Source organism: Bactrocera neohumeralis, chromosome 2 (genome assembly GCF_024586455.1).
Source record: "Bactrocera neohumeralis isolate Rockhampton chromosome 2, APGP_CSIRO_Bneo_wtdbg2-racon-allhic-juicebox.fasta_v2, whole genome shotgun sequence".
Lineage (NCBI taxonomy): Eukaryota > Metazoa > Arthropoda > Insecta > Diptera > Tephritidae > Bactrocera > Bactrocera neohumeralis.
In genome coordinates this window covers 30094613-30110276 of record NC_065919.1, presented here as the reverse complement: position 1 = coordinate 30110276, position 15664 = coordinate 30094613, and positions in this window count along the sequence as shown.

Here is a 15664-nt window from a genome sequence, read left to right as displayed (position 1 = left end):
TGCTTTGTTGTTGTCTCTTTTGTTCGTTGTTTTTTCTGTTTTTTGTTGCGTGCAGACTCAGTGGTGTCATCGTCTGATTGCCTCGGCACGCGTTTGTATGTATCGCTTGTGTATACTTTTTCTTGGCCCTAAATACGCTATTTCTTGCATATGGCATTTTTGCTGCTGTTGTTGTCTTATTGTTTTTGCTAAATGTTTGTATACATTTTCGCTGTTCATTCTGGGGTATACTGACAAATGACAGGAGGATGTTAGCCAGCGAACTGCCCTGCCTGAATGTACGTACGTATGTATGTGTAGACGCATGTATGGGTGTGTGTGTGTGTGTGTAAAAACGGGCCTGTGTGTGAGTAAGCGCTGAGCGTAGTGGATTTTTCTTTTAATTTTGAAATCATTTTTCATTTATGACCGTTACTTTGTAGTTTTTTATTTTTTATTTTTTGTTTTTATGGTGCATAATAGTGTGTATTTGTTGTTGGTTTTGATTCGCTTGCTGGCGTTATTGTCGGCTGGTCTTTGTTTTCCCATTCACACCATGGCGGTGACTTTGGTATTGCGTGACTTTCGCCACTCAACGTTGGTCAATTCGCCGTTCGAGACATATGGGCAACGTGTCGACATGGTGTGGGTGTTGCATGCGCTACAGTGCACAGTTGCCACACTAAACATTATAATTTCGAGTATAATTACTTTCTGTTTTCCGTTGGCTGCTATTATTTACCCACCTACAAGTACGAATTCAAACAAAGCGTACATAAAAACATGAGACAGTCACGAGGTCATGCCTTATATGTATATATATACATATATACGTATCCCAGCGGCAACACCCGGTCCGCGCTGCGTATGAGTAATATTATCAAATTAGCTAAATGCCAAGCCATTCACTTGCTCAAGCATATTAGGGACGAAATATTTTTGAATTCTTTTCGACTTTTCAACGCTGAAAACTTAAAAACTTAAAACTGGGCTACGGCCTAGCACTGCGTATGAGTAACCGATTTTAAAGTTCGTCAATTCGCACGCAAAACCTCGCACATTGCAAACATTTTTTGCTTAGCATTTGATTCAACAGTTTCGCAGATACGCTGGCCTTGCTTTCGGCATTACTCGCTTTTTAATAGTTATGTGCATAACTTTGGCAATAAATGTTTCGCTGCAGCATGTCTGTATGTGTTGGCCTCAACTGCAGCAATTGTGCTCGAAGGAGCTTTTCTTAAAGCGAGAAAGCATTTTTGGTGTGGTGCGGTCTTAAGGCACAACAACAGCCAGCCTTCGCGCGAGAAGACCTTGCCCCCACTGTAAATACACACCGACCAGCCATTTGGTGGTGGTGTGAGAGTGGTGTGCCAAGTGTGGGTGTGTGCGCGTATTATATTATGTGCACTGGCCACACAAACAACAAACCAGCAGCGAGCTAGAAACGGATCTTAAGCAGTCAACACTACGCTTTTATCTGAGGCTTGCGGCCACATGAGGACGCCACCCACAATGAAATATGCACACACGAAACGTAAGGCGCACGACAAGTACTAGCCGCAGCGTGGCTGCGTGCGGTGGTGGTGGGTGGGGGTGTTTGCGAGGAAAATGCGCGAAAGGAAAACGAAAGAAACGCAAATGACAGATAAGCGGTTGAGGTGCAAAGGGCGCGTGTCTTTGGGCTTCGGCGTAGAAACTTGGTGCAGCGCCGTGAGTTGAACGCAGCTTTATGCACATTCGTGCACACATATATGTGCGAATATATTATGATCGGGATATAGCGGCGCACACTTTCCCTGCTTTTATTCCTTGCTTTATATCATATTTCTATTCTAATTTGCGGAAATTTCTACAACGCATTCGAATATAAATTTTCATTCACTTTTATTTGAAATATTATTTCAAACACGCGTCTGCAAATCGTAATTTAAAGCTACAACAAGTACATGGCCATTCATTCAGCAAATAGTTCGTCTTTATTATCTGCTCGCTAATCCGTTATTTTTTCTTCTTCTACTGCTCCTCATTCCATTTCGCTGGAATTGCGCTGACTGCGCGTGAGTATGTGCGTGCAAGCATATTTACACTAAAATCGAATGTCACGCCGCCCTGTGCTCCGCGCCTCGCTCGCTTTGAGGGCGCAGCGCACGACACCCACTATTCGGAATTGTGATTTGCACGCGCACACACGCACACAGCCGCGCGCAGCACATACACTCACGCACACTCGTCAATGGCATAACGTAAGCGCACCAAGCGATTTCTGTAAGTCAAAGGCGAATTTAAATTAACGCGGTTTCGAGCGTACAAGCCCCTATCAAATGAAGTTGGAACAATGTGGAAACAGTGGCACTTAACACATTCATTTTCTTTTATTTTTTTGCAACAATGCGAGCGCACATATGTCTTTTGGCGTTTGCTTTATCAACTTTATTTACTTTCGATATAATTTTCTGCAGACTTGCTTTTTCATTGCTCAATTTGTCTGCTGTAAATACGGAAATACGAATCACGCGCGTTAGCCTTCGTGCCGCACAAACGTTCGCCCAAAACTGAAAGCCTCAGCGCCATCGAATCTTCGAAAGGACTCCGTTGCAGCGCGATGCGATGAGCGCAAATTAACTAACTCAATCGCTTTCCTTTTGCGAGTGCTGCAATGTCAAATGGCGAGCGCGTAAGCGCATTTCGCGAAGTTGCTCTCGGCACGCGCGTGAACTTCCTTGCTCGTTCGACTCGTACGTGGCTAAGATTTTCGTGTACAACTCTCATGTGCTCCCTTTTGCTATAATTACGCGAAGGTTCTTTGCCATAAATTCCAGTTCGCGTGGATTTTTGACTTTCTGTTCGTGCTTGCTGCCTCGACTAGGCCAAGGCGTGCAAGTAGCAAGCTGTAAGCAGAGCCGCTCCCAAGTTTACGCGATTTTATGATAAATGCTTAGTTGTCCTTTGCTGTTATTGTTGCACGTGTGCCGTGCACACAAAATAAAATACGAGCGCTCACGAGCGTATAGAGTTTCAGTTGAAAAATTGTGTTATTTTGTTTTTTTTTGCTGGAAAATGTGAAGGTTACTGACATTTCTACGAATATGCTTTCTGAGGAGTGGAGGGTTTGTTACACCTACGCTTCACTTTTCCTGAAAAGGTAAGCGTAATGAAGATTGCGTTGCTTCTTTGATTCGTCTTATTTTTTTAAAAAGATCCTAGCCTTTTCCAAAATACTATACTCGTACTCTTATTAAATGCAGAACTTACCAGTTAAATATGTTCAATTGGAAGGTTCCCAGGTCTTGTGACTTTCAAAGTCTTACCAACTAATTTTTATAACAGAAATCTTCTTCTTTATTGGCGTAGACATCGCTTATGCGGTTATAGCTGAGTTGACAACAGCGCGCCAGTCGTTGTTCATTTTCGACTGCGCCGACAACTTTCAGGGCTGGAGTGTCTTCGTACATTCGGATAACATGACCTAGCCAGCGTAGCCGCTGTCTCGTAATTCGCTCGCCTGGTCACCTTTGGGGGTTCTACAAAAGTATGCTCTGGTCTTGAAACCTTCAATTAGTTGCAGCATCTTCTCGTAGAAATTTCGAGCATTACCCCGTACTCACGCATTTCGGTCTCTCTCTTTTTTTGTCAGCGAATGCGTCTCGCTTCCCTCTTCAACTCTCGGTATTTATCCCATCCCGCAGGTGTTGTAATGTTGCGAAGTAGGCAGTCTGTTTTCTTTCCACACCGACACGACACTCCTCATCGTACCAGTTTTTTTTTGTTTTGTAGGAAAACCAATGGTTTCGTTTGCAGTTGTACATAAGGAGTTTGAAATGCCGACCCATAGTTTCTTTATAACGAGTTGCTGATGGGTGCTCTCAGAGAGCAGGAGTGCAAGTCGGTCACCTAATTGTTGTGATTGCAACTTCTAGACGTTGAACCTTCCTTTTGTTTGTTGATGTGGGTTCTTTGCTGCACAGAGGCGGGTGCGTATCTTGGTTGCAACAAGATAGTGGCCCGAGTCAATGTTAGGACGTCTGAGCGTACGCACATCTAAAACACTGGAGACGTGTCTTCCATCCATAACAGCATGAAATGGTTGGTGGTTTTTCGGTTCGGAGAATCTAATACTACAGATAACCGGCGAAGTCGATCAGCCTCAACCGATTTGAGCTGTTCCACCGTGGAAGCTGAATTTACCAACCGTTGTGCCAAAGATACCTTCTTTGCCCAACCTGTTCTTAATGTCGCCCAAAACGGTTTTGACCTCGTGGCGTGGGCGGCTCTCATAGATGCGCTTTAAGCGCTCATAGGAAACATCTTCGGCCACATTGTCTTTCTCTTCCATCGGGGTGTGGGCGCAAACCAGCGATATGTTGAAGAACCTCGCTTTGATGCGGATTGTGGCTAGACCTTCATCCACCGGGGTGCATGTCAGTACTCGGCGACGGAGTCCCTCTCCCACCATGAATCCCCCACCATATTTACGCTCCTTTATATGGCCACTGTAGTAAATGCCACAAGGATCTCCTCGTCTCAGTCCTTGTCCAGTTCATCGCACTGCTTGGACGGCGGTGCTGTCAGCCTTTGCTCTAGAGGACATCAACCAGCTGGGCAGCGGCACCTTCTCAATTAAGGAACCGGATATTCCAGGTGCATTAAATCGTAATCCTTAACACGTTTACAGTGGTCACCATCAAAAAAGAATTTATGACGATCACAGACAACTAGGATGTAATATACAATTTCCACAATAGCCGGTTCTACGTTACCGGAAGTGACTCGGCTTTTAACCGGTCAAGGGCTGTTGTTTCGGAGATCTAACCCCGTTTAGATCGATAAGTCTTAATATAAGACTGTCATCACTGGAGCAACGCCTTGCAGCAGGCTTGCTCCAGGATTTAGCTAATGAGCGCGACTCCTTACGCCATGTAGATCCTTGTAATCCCCGAATAAGGGATCTCAATTTTAAAATTCGACAGACAAAGCCAAACGATGTATTATCCGATCTATTGGCCCTGATGGAATTAACGGGAGTAAACTACCTCACCAAAGTCTTCAACCTGTCACTGACCACTCTTCAAATACCCGAACTGTGAAAAATCGGAAGAGTGGCTTCACTACTTAATCCTGGGAAACTCGCCAACAAAGGGGAGTGCTATCGTCCGATAACTCTTCTCCCCCACCACCACAGCACGTTGCGTCATAAATGCCCAGACAGTTCATGGTATTAACCAAAAACCACCCTGCGAGAGGATGATACTCGTGGCGTTGGATTTGTCAAAAGCCTTTGACACAGTCAATCACACAACGCTACTCGATGACATCGAAAAATTACGTTCCCTCCAGGACTGAAGAGGTGGGCTAAGAACTACCTGAGCGGTCGTCAATCATCCGTACTATTTCGAGATGAAAAATCGAAACTAAGAAGAATTAAACGGGGGGTTCCGCAGGGTGGTGTCCTCTCCCCGCTACTGTTTAACTTCTACATCTCGAAACTCCCACAGCCATCAGAGGGAGCTTCCATAACCTCGAACGGAGATTAATGCACGATATTGACGTCGGGCAATGGAATCGATGGCATGTGGTCTAACGTAAATGGCTATCTTTTCAACCTTTCTCGGATACTCGCTACACGGAACTTACCATATCCCCCACTAACCATATTCACAAACTGGACGAAGGAGTACAGACTTCACCTTAATATAGAAGTCGATAGCGGGAAGATTCCATAACCTTAAGATGTTAGGTGTCACTTTCGATAGTCTGTGGTCCTTCACTCCTCACACGTCCGTGATTATTGCCAAAGTACAGAGCCACAACAAAATCCTCAAGGCGTTAGCCGGCAGTACATTGGGAAAAGACAAAAAAAATTTGTTGGACCAATATGGTCGCCTGGATGCTCTGAAGCGCAGACGAGAAAATTGCAAACATGTCAGACCACTGCACTCTGGACTACTACAGGATGCCTCTTGATGTCTTCCATCGCACACCTGGATAGTGGGGCTTATATGTCCTGAGTTAAGGAGTCTGCTTAGAGCTGAACCGTCTCCTAGGAGCATCAAGAGGTTCTTTCTCAACTACGTCGACGAATTAAAACAATACGCCTACCAGACTTCGGACGCAACTAACTACAGACATGCACTGACTACCTTCCCCGAATCGCTTTCAGTAACTGGCGTACTTGTAGTGAAACCACCACCCTTTTCAGTCGAAGGGCTCGAGTAGCCACTAGAGACGAGTGACATTTGCGCAGCTCCGTTCTTGATTCGTAGCAAGTTAAACTCCCACTTATGCAGAATAGTCCCTAAAATATCACACATATATATGTCCAACGTAAATTGTGTCTCCGCATGGCACTAGCCACCTCCTTGCATGACCTTCTAACCCTACACATATTTATGACACCCTTCTCTCTTTGGTCGGACCACGTTGAAACAAAATTGGACAAAATTTACGTTCTAGGGCAAGCACAGGTTGCCTTGAAGAATGCCTTTATTTTAGCATGATGATGTTCCCAAACTTTCGGCGCACCTAATAAAACGTGAAGAGAGTGTTGAAAACTAGAATGTCACAAGGCCCTAAATTAAATGGTATACAAAATCTTTGAAGCTTAAAAGAACACAAAATGCCGGCAAGAAATTTAAAAAAAAGACTATATATTTATGTTACACTATTGATAATTGGATAGTATAAAAAGTCACTAAGTGTAAGAATCCGAAATTTATGCCGATACCACAAGACATCGAAAATTCATTCCTCCGTTCAGGACTTACGGGATGAATCAAGAATTAGCTAAGTGGTCGTCAGTCATTAGTTAAGTTCGAAGCTGACCACTGTCCGGTAATTGCGACATGACATATCTTCGCAAGTGAATTACTACCTCTCCATCTTCTTTCTCTCTTCTACTAGCAGTAGATTCTAGGATCCTAACAAGAGTGCTACTTAACCACATTGCTGTAAACCAATACAACGAGCGATATTTTAAGTATGCAAAAAAGCCGGAAATCAGTCTGGTTATCTTTCCTGGTTGCGTTGATTGTTCCACTTATTCAGTATTTTTCCGGCGGCATGAAGATGCTCTTGTTTAATGGATTGAAACAATCGATTAGTTGGAAAACTTGATTTATTTTATTAAATTTTTCTATTTATTTGACTTTTATAATTTTATATTTGACATCTAGATGGCGCACTGCATCAAGCCACCAGAGTTTCAAACCATAGTATACGACATAACGGTTTGTTTGTGGAGTAGCTAAATTCCATTTTACACTCAGAAAGCGTTGCTTAACTGTTACGATGGATGGCGCTGTAAGAGAAACAAAAAGCAAAGCAAGTTAATGTTAAATAGAGAAAGCACAAATGTTAGTTGTCTAAAATGTAAATTATAATGAAGGAACATTCACCACCCTATAAGGGAACACAACTATGTTACTACACTGCTCTATAAGAAAACCCGAGAACCCGAGAACCCGAGACGTTCTATGGCTTGCACCATAAAAAGAAATGGCGGGGTTTTAGAATAGCCTCCCCCGTTTTCAGGGTTAAAATTGGTATCAGTGGAAAGAGGACATTCTCTAGATCACAAAAATATAAATAGCTGCCGTTTTTTGATATTTATATTGTTGAATTAAAAAAAATCACTACTTTTAAATTGATAATTTGTATATATTAATTGAGTTTTCCACTTATATTATGCACTTTTCACTTATTAACACTTCACTATATTGTGCCTGTATATTAATTTTTTAACATTTATTGCAAATATAGCATTAATTCCATAATTTACTTTTGGTTAAATTCTGTGCATTTGCACAATTACAAATATCGGCCATTTTGTCAACGAAAGAAAAGGAATAAAGTGTACCACAAATAGATAAATGAAAAACGCAAAAATCTTTAGCAATTTTTTATCCATGAAAAAAGTTGCAGAAAGGAGTTTTACCCGAAAGAATTCTGAACAACCCGGTGTTGGATCGACCAGGGTTATTTTTTTTTAAAGCGTGGCCAAAGGTCGTCTTGGTTAAAAGGTTATAATGCTGGGAAGGGTATGACCTCCTTTTTAACGCTTCATTTTCTTTAACGGGAATCATTCCAGCAGCAATTGTACTGTTACTTTTAAGACTAAGTACTGTTTCTTTTTTTGTTTCGCTTTTACTTTTAAATTTGGCGAAGGAAATAAGGAAGTTTTCTGCTGCTCGGTCAGTGAATAAATTAGTTTTTTATTTAAAAAAATTTTGTTTTTTATAAAACAAATAAAAAAAAATTAGTGCAAATCATCATAGGCACGTTATCAAATATTGCTAAATTTTAAGTTTTTAAATTTAGTATTCTCTGTAGATTCCGATGAACCTTCCACCAGTCGCGGTGTACGTAGAAGTACAACAAATGTTCTCACGGTGGGAGAACCTAAGAAAATGTGGAATATTACTAAAGTTTGGAAATTTTTAACACAAGGGAAAAGTGCGTTTCTTTTGCGGAAGAAAATGGTCCCAACTTTAGCAGGGAATAATACGGTGGATTCATTTAGATCAACGGTATCAAGGGCAAAAGGCACTTGGTTTGAAGATGCCAAAATACCATTGCCAGAGATCTTGTATTCAATGATCGCCTATGCTTCACACTGGTATCAAACTGAAGAGAGAAAAAACAGTTTTATCGCCATTTTGTCCACGGCTACTAAAGCGATTGGTACAGCTATTGCCAGGAAGCCGTTGTTTTATACCAAATAGACCAACAGGAAATTCTCGGGAAATTTGGCAGTCCCGGAAAAATTGTCCAAATTGAAAAGAGTAAATTTGGAAAAAGCATATATATTAAAGGAAATATAACTTATATAACTTAACTTAACATATATGTGTATGTAAGGTAAGAGGATGGGAGTGAGAATTTAAGATTGGAAGTGTGTCCCGAAAATGTGAGATCTCCCGAGGTGCACATACTCATATAAAGGAAGCCCGTGGCGGAAGGATCGAATTTATGTACCGGCTTTTAGAGGACATATAATTGCTTATCCGATCATGAGTATGCGCACCGAAGGGCAAACCATAGCGATCCCGAAAATTCTTCTGTCGTCCCAGACGGGACACATACCCAAAGAATCGAATCGCAGTGGCACGTGATCAGAAGAGTTTTTGTAAAAGATAACTATAGCAATCGACAGAATTTTGTTGATATGATAATAGAATTTTTGTAAAGCAATAAAGCACACTTACAAATCGTAAATGTGTTTTTGTTTTTATTTAATTCAAAAATAATTTTTCTATTAAAATTTTTTCAAATATTTAGGGTTCAAAGTTTTTCCTTATTTTCTTTCGTCTAATCCCTTTTGTTATTGTGCAAATGCACAGAATTTAACCAAAAGTAAGTTATGAAAAATATAGAAAAATTACGTGTCACGTTGTTTGTCCGCGATGGACTCCTAAACTACTGAACCGATTTTAGCAAAATTTCACGTTGTGTCCAGTTTGAAGCAACTTAGAAGATAGGATGGTTGTTGTTGTTTTAACGGTATATCGGTAAGATGGTAAGGGTTATCCAGGTTGTCGTCGACGTCATGTTTCCTCATCTGCGTACCACTGCATCCAGGCGACCATATTGGTGCGGTGTCATTGAGGACCAGCCGGCCGATTGCCTTGTTTGTTGCCGACAACGTTGCTTTGTCTTTTCCCCATGTGCTGCCGGGTAGCGACTTGAGGAATGTTTGTTTTGGCTCTGTACCTTGCGGATAATCGCGGTCGTATGGGGTGTTCAGATTTCTGAACAGTTCCTAACGGGGCATCTCAACAGGATAGAATTTATAGAATACAAACTGTCAAACGTATTGCTATTGCCTTTGCCAATTCTGTATGTGGGCATTTGCTATCATAATATAATCATTTGCGCAAAGGCGTAGGGTAGGTAGGTTCGAGCTGATGTAGCGCACGTTTTGAGCTATTGAACAGTTTAAGTGGGCATTTGTTATCATAACGTAATCATTTGCGAAATGACGTCGAGCAGGAAGGTAACAGCTATAGAAGCGCTTAAAAATTTGAAAAGGCTTTATGAAGTACATAAGGAAACAAAAAAAGAAGACCAAAATACTGGGTAAATCCATTTCTGGAATTAAGAGGTCTTCATGATTTGGAAGTGCATCTACTAACAGATATTTTATGGGAGGAAGGACAGGAATTTAACAATTTTTCTCGTATGACAATTGACCAATTTGATGATATTATTTTAAAGGTAATACGAGTATAATATAATATAATTTATATTTGAGTTAGTTTTTGAAACTAAACTATTTAAATTCATATATGTATGTATGTACACATATAAGATTGATTTAGGAATACGAAAACGAAATACGCAAATGAGATGTGCCATTTCATCAAGAGTTCGCCTTGCTTTGACCTTGCCATATATAGCAACTGGAGACTCATTTTGTTCATTAGAATTCTTGTCCCGCATATCTGGAAAAACAATTAGTACCTTTATTTCGGAGGTATTGAATTCTATAATAAGCGCTCTTCAGAAAGAGTACCTAAAGGTAAAGTTATAAAGTTAATTTCAGTGTACGTACATACGTACATATATTCAAATAAATATTCTTCCTCTGCAGATACCAATCACAGAGAATGAATGGCTAAATGAGGCTAATGAATTTGATGAACTTTGGCAGTTTCCACACACTCTTGGTGCAATCGATGGAAAGCTTATACGTATAAGCACGCCTCCCCATTCTGGGTCGGACTTCTTTAATTATAATGGGATTTTCAGCATAATTTTGCTTGCAGTGGTCGACGCACATAGCCGATTTATTTATGTCGATATTGGAGCAAAGGGAAGAGCATCTGATGTTGTGGCATATAAAAACAGCTCATTATATGATAACCTTTCCAGAGGCCAACTTATTATACCATCCGATAAACCTTTAAAAGGGCAAATTTCTCAAACACCATTTTATTTTATTGGCGACGATATTTTTGGGTTGAACTGAACATGTGTCAGCTTGTAACCGAAGTTTGGAATTAAATAAAATAAGAGATAATGTATGTAAATATTGTATTAGTGATGGAGATGTTCCTTTCCAATGGATTAAAATAAAGAAAAAAACAGCGAAATAAAAATACTAATTCCTATTATATATTATGTATACATATTTACTATTTATTCATCTCCTTGTGTTTCTTGCAATGCATGGGAATTCCCCGATGCTCTGGAATTTCAATTATTCTTGGGAGAAAGGATAATAAACTTTTTCTTTGGGAATTCGAATTCTTTCTCCGAATTCTTAGAAATACTCCATTTTTAATGAATTATTAAATGACATTGACTAACATCACCAAATTCTCAAAGAAAAAGTTAATTATCCTTTCTCCCAACAGTTTTTTAAATACATAACATGAGATCATTCTCATGGAAAACCCTGTCTTTATTTCTTCACAGAAACCATTTTTATAAAAGAGGCAAACCATTTTTTGAAACTAGAAAAAACCTATAGCCAAAACAAAAAAAAAAAATTTAAAAATTCAGTCTTGTATTTCTTTTTTGTCTTACATATTTCAAGTTACAAAAATTGTAATCTTACATCTAACATAAATATAATAAAATAAAATAAAAAATATCACAAAAATACCAAATATTAATGTTAGTAAAATCCTTTTTTTTGTATTTGAAATATCTGTAACAAAACACACAATATTAATTACTTGTGATTGGTAATTATGAGAATACAACTTACATCACATTATTATTCGATATTCGCGTCGTCCATCGCCAATTGCAGTATGTCAGATTGAGGTCTTTCGACTCTGCGTGTTGATAGATGGAGAACAACCCTCCGTGTTACCATGTGGTGAATTTCCGACATCACCTCCGTCGCTTCTATAAGTGGCAATTGCTCCAACTGCATTGCGATTGTCCTCGAGAATGGTGAAAACACCGTCTCATTCTCGTTTCTCGAAACTGATGAGACTATGGGATGTTCGCTTGTTCCGTCTCCTAGCCACTACCGCCGAAGTGGATGGAGCAGGTGAGGAGGACGGAGCCGGCAAGCACGCTGGTAAACTGTCCACTGGTGATGGCGATGGTATCTGGTAATCCACTTCAAAATTACCAATCGTTGATTGATTGAACACACTCTCTTCAGATTCACCGTCTACTTTTGCGTTTACCTTTTGAAAATATATACATATGAAAACAAATTTTGAATATTATAATATTTGAAAATACTATTCTTACATTACCTGAAGTCGTCCTCAGTACTACAACAGGGTCTAGAAGCGACATTTCTTTATAATAAAATAGATGTGGTTCGATGTGGTGTACGACATCCCGGACTTTCTACACCCGTCCACCTTCTTTTTTCCACGACATATTTCGTTCGCAGATTTAAAATTTTTTTTTTTAATTTCCACAATATCCTTCCCACACTCTTTGGATATTTGCGTCCAGGCATTTCTTTTCAAAGCAATCCTTTTGTAAGAATGACTTTTAAAGTTCCACAAGCATTCAAATTGCTTGTACAAATTAATTTAATTCAAAATCTCGCTCGTACAAAAGATCAATGTTTTATTAAATAACTGGTGCTTTACTTTCTTGGTCGCCGTCCGCTATTCAAGTGAAGTCCGTTATTGGTTTTATCCCGTTCGAGTTCATTTTTCGTTCAGTCAGTGTTGTCGTGTGTCAAAAACGTTCAGTCCGCACGGTCGAATTTCTTTGTCCCACATGTATTTCTGGGAAAAATAAGAATTCATATTTTTAGACTACTATATACGTATAATAATTGTGGCATAAATTTTATATGCCAATTAAAATAATAAATTTAAAATGAGGAATGATATTTTGATTTATGCTTGTATAAGTTTATTAAATTTAAGAGTTCGCTCATTCCCAACCAAATTTGCATAATTTTTCTGTAAATTAACAATATTAAACTAAATATTAATTTTTTGAGAAAATGTTATTTTGAAAATGTACTTTATTTTTATAATATAACACAACCGTCTTAATACTCGCTCTTCTAATTTTCATATTACCGAAATGAAAATGCCGTCGGCATATGTGCAAATGGGATATGTTGCCTCTTCGAAATTTTCATAGAAATGAAAACTGCGCTGTCAAACTGCTGAAGTGACAGCTTATAGCTTACGATATATGGCAAACTATCTAGTATTCTATATCTAGTAAGCAATGAGCAATGTGTAGTCCCCACAGGCAATAGGCACGGCAATGCAGGTAGTATTCTATAAATTATATCCTGTCGAGATGCCCCGTAAAGGCCACAATTGTAAATAAGATATTTTTGTAAATCTGTATAGAAACATATATCATGTTATAAATATTTATGTTCATTATCGCCAGCACATACGAATCTAGTCTCAAACGTAGATATGTATTTACAAATACCCATTTCTATTAACAGTGTGATAAATGTTCATTTCGGGTATATTGATTAGAGACTGTAGTATTTAATCTATGCAATGTAAAGGATCGCAAATGATCCCAAACTAATAATAGTTAAGAAATAGTTGTGTATGCCGTTGGGAACACTTATGTTTAACCCTTATGTTAGTAACCGGGTACCCGGGTACCCACCGCGGTGTATTTGTGTGAATAGCTCAAAAAAATTCAATATTTCATTTTAAGCTCCCAGTTTACGCATAAATTGATGACGTTCTGTCATTTTTTTGGCAATCATTTTATTATTTTCATAATAAATTATATATGCCGCAAGTGAAGAAATATCTAGCATGTTGAAGAACATTGCCATTGGCCATCTCGAAGATCGTTGTTGAATGGTGTATTTCCGCACCATTTGGTCCATTGTGTCAACTCCAGCTTTATATTCATTATACAAATTTATTATTTCTGGTTTTTGTTTAGCGTCATCACAAACTGATATATCTGAATGCATTGTCGATATCAGAATGACAGCTTTTTTTTTTTTCCGTGTCTTATTCGCTCCCATAACACTAGGGATGTAAGGTTTATTCTTTTTTAGCGTGCAAACAATGGTAATATTCCACGACAACAAATGTTTAGCAACTGGTACAGTAGTAAAGAAGTTATCCATGCATATGTCTCTACCACTACCTCGGTACGGAGCCGCCAATTCTTTCACTACTCTTTCACCCTGATTTTTTCTCGAGTATTATCTGTTTTGCCAGTGTACATGATCCCTTGATAAGGATACGCATTTTCTGCATCACAAATCCACCAGATCTTTATACCATACTGAGCTGGTTTCGGTGGAATATACTGAGTAAATCCAGTACGACCACGGTATGGATAAAGCTGTTCATCAATCGTTAAGTTAGCTGATGGTTTGTACATCTGAGCTAAATTTGAATTTAACATTGTCCACACATCACGAATTGGAGCTGCCTAGTGTGCGACAGAAAACAAAGAAATAACCTTGAGTTTTTCTTTCTCTCTCGAACGGCATCTGCTCGGCTCCGAACAATAAAAGCCGGCCGACTACCTGGGGTGTCCCAAATAGGTTTCAGATGTCATTCACGATTCTAAGTTGTTATTTTTATTTTTTTTTCTTTAAATTGTCACCGACTATTAATATTTGAAGAAAAGAATTGTTTAGATTTTTTTTGTTTAATAAAACAAACAAAATTTTTAATACTCAGATCTTGGGTATCCCGGTACCCGGTTGCTAAAAGACGTCGGTAAAGTTGGTTACTAACATAAGGGTTAAGATATGTGTACATACTGTCGGTATGTACAGTAGATTAGTATTAAGATATGTGTATGCACTCTGCATGTGGTGCATACATGCATTAGGATAAGAAATTCTATAAATAAAGGAGCTCTGGGCAACCAGAGCTGAGTACTGTTTTATATGTACGTGAAGTTAAGCCGTCGTTCTTGTTTAACAGTGAAAGTGAAAAAGTGTGTTTAAAAAAAATTAAAAACCAAAATCAAAAAAAAAATTTTAATAATAACCAAATTCACATCATAAATCACATCCACATTCTACAACGGTAAGAACAATTTCATTTTCTTATTTACATAATTCATATAGAATTATTTATTTTGTTTTTGGGAAAATGGAGAACCAAATTAAATTAGCAGAAGAACTGCAAAAACTTCATTTTAAGTCCATGAGTATGGATATAAATGAAGATTTAGGAAATTTAGAAAAAGTCCAAGATAGTTTGGACAAAAAATGGTCAGAGTTTCAACGAAACCATTTTGAAGTATCCAAAGATCCCAAAAATAAAATTATAACTATTTTAAAAATGACGTTGAAGGGACGGTAGGTACGCTTTATTTGACAGCGGACGCCAAGTAAGCGAATTGATTGCTACAATTCAAGAAAATAGTGCTCCCAAGACAATGGAATGCCTTCCAAATCCTGGTTTAGTTCGCAGGCTTCAACTCTTATTAACAGAATTAGAAAAAAGTATTGAAGACTGCGAAATAAACGAAATATGCTCTCTAGAAATAGAAAGACTTATAGAAAAAACTCGTGATACTGTGCTTGAATTTATTAGCCAGCTCGAAAATGAAGCATTAACAAGTAAATTCTATGATTTAAGAAATAGATTTTTCAAACTCAAATTAAAATCTATTAACAAAAAAAATGCTGCCAATTTTACGTTGCCTCAAGTTAACATTCCCATTTTTTCAGGAGATTACGCTCAGTGGCAAACTTTTAAAGAATTGTTTGAGCAACTCGTAGTCTCTCAAAATGTTTCAGACACGT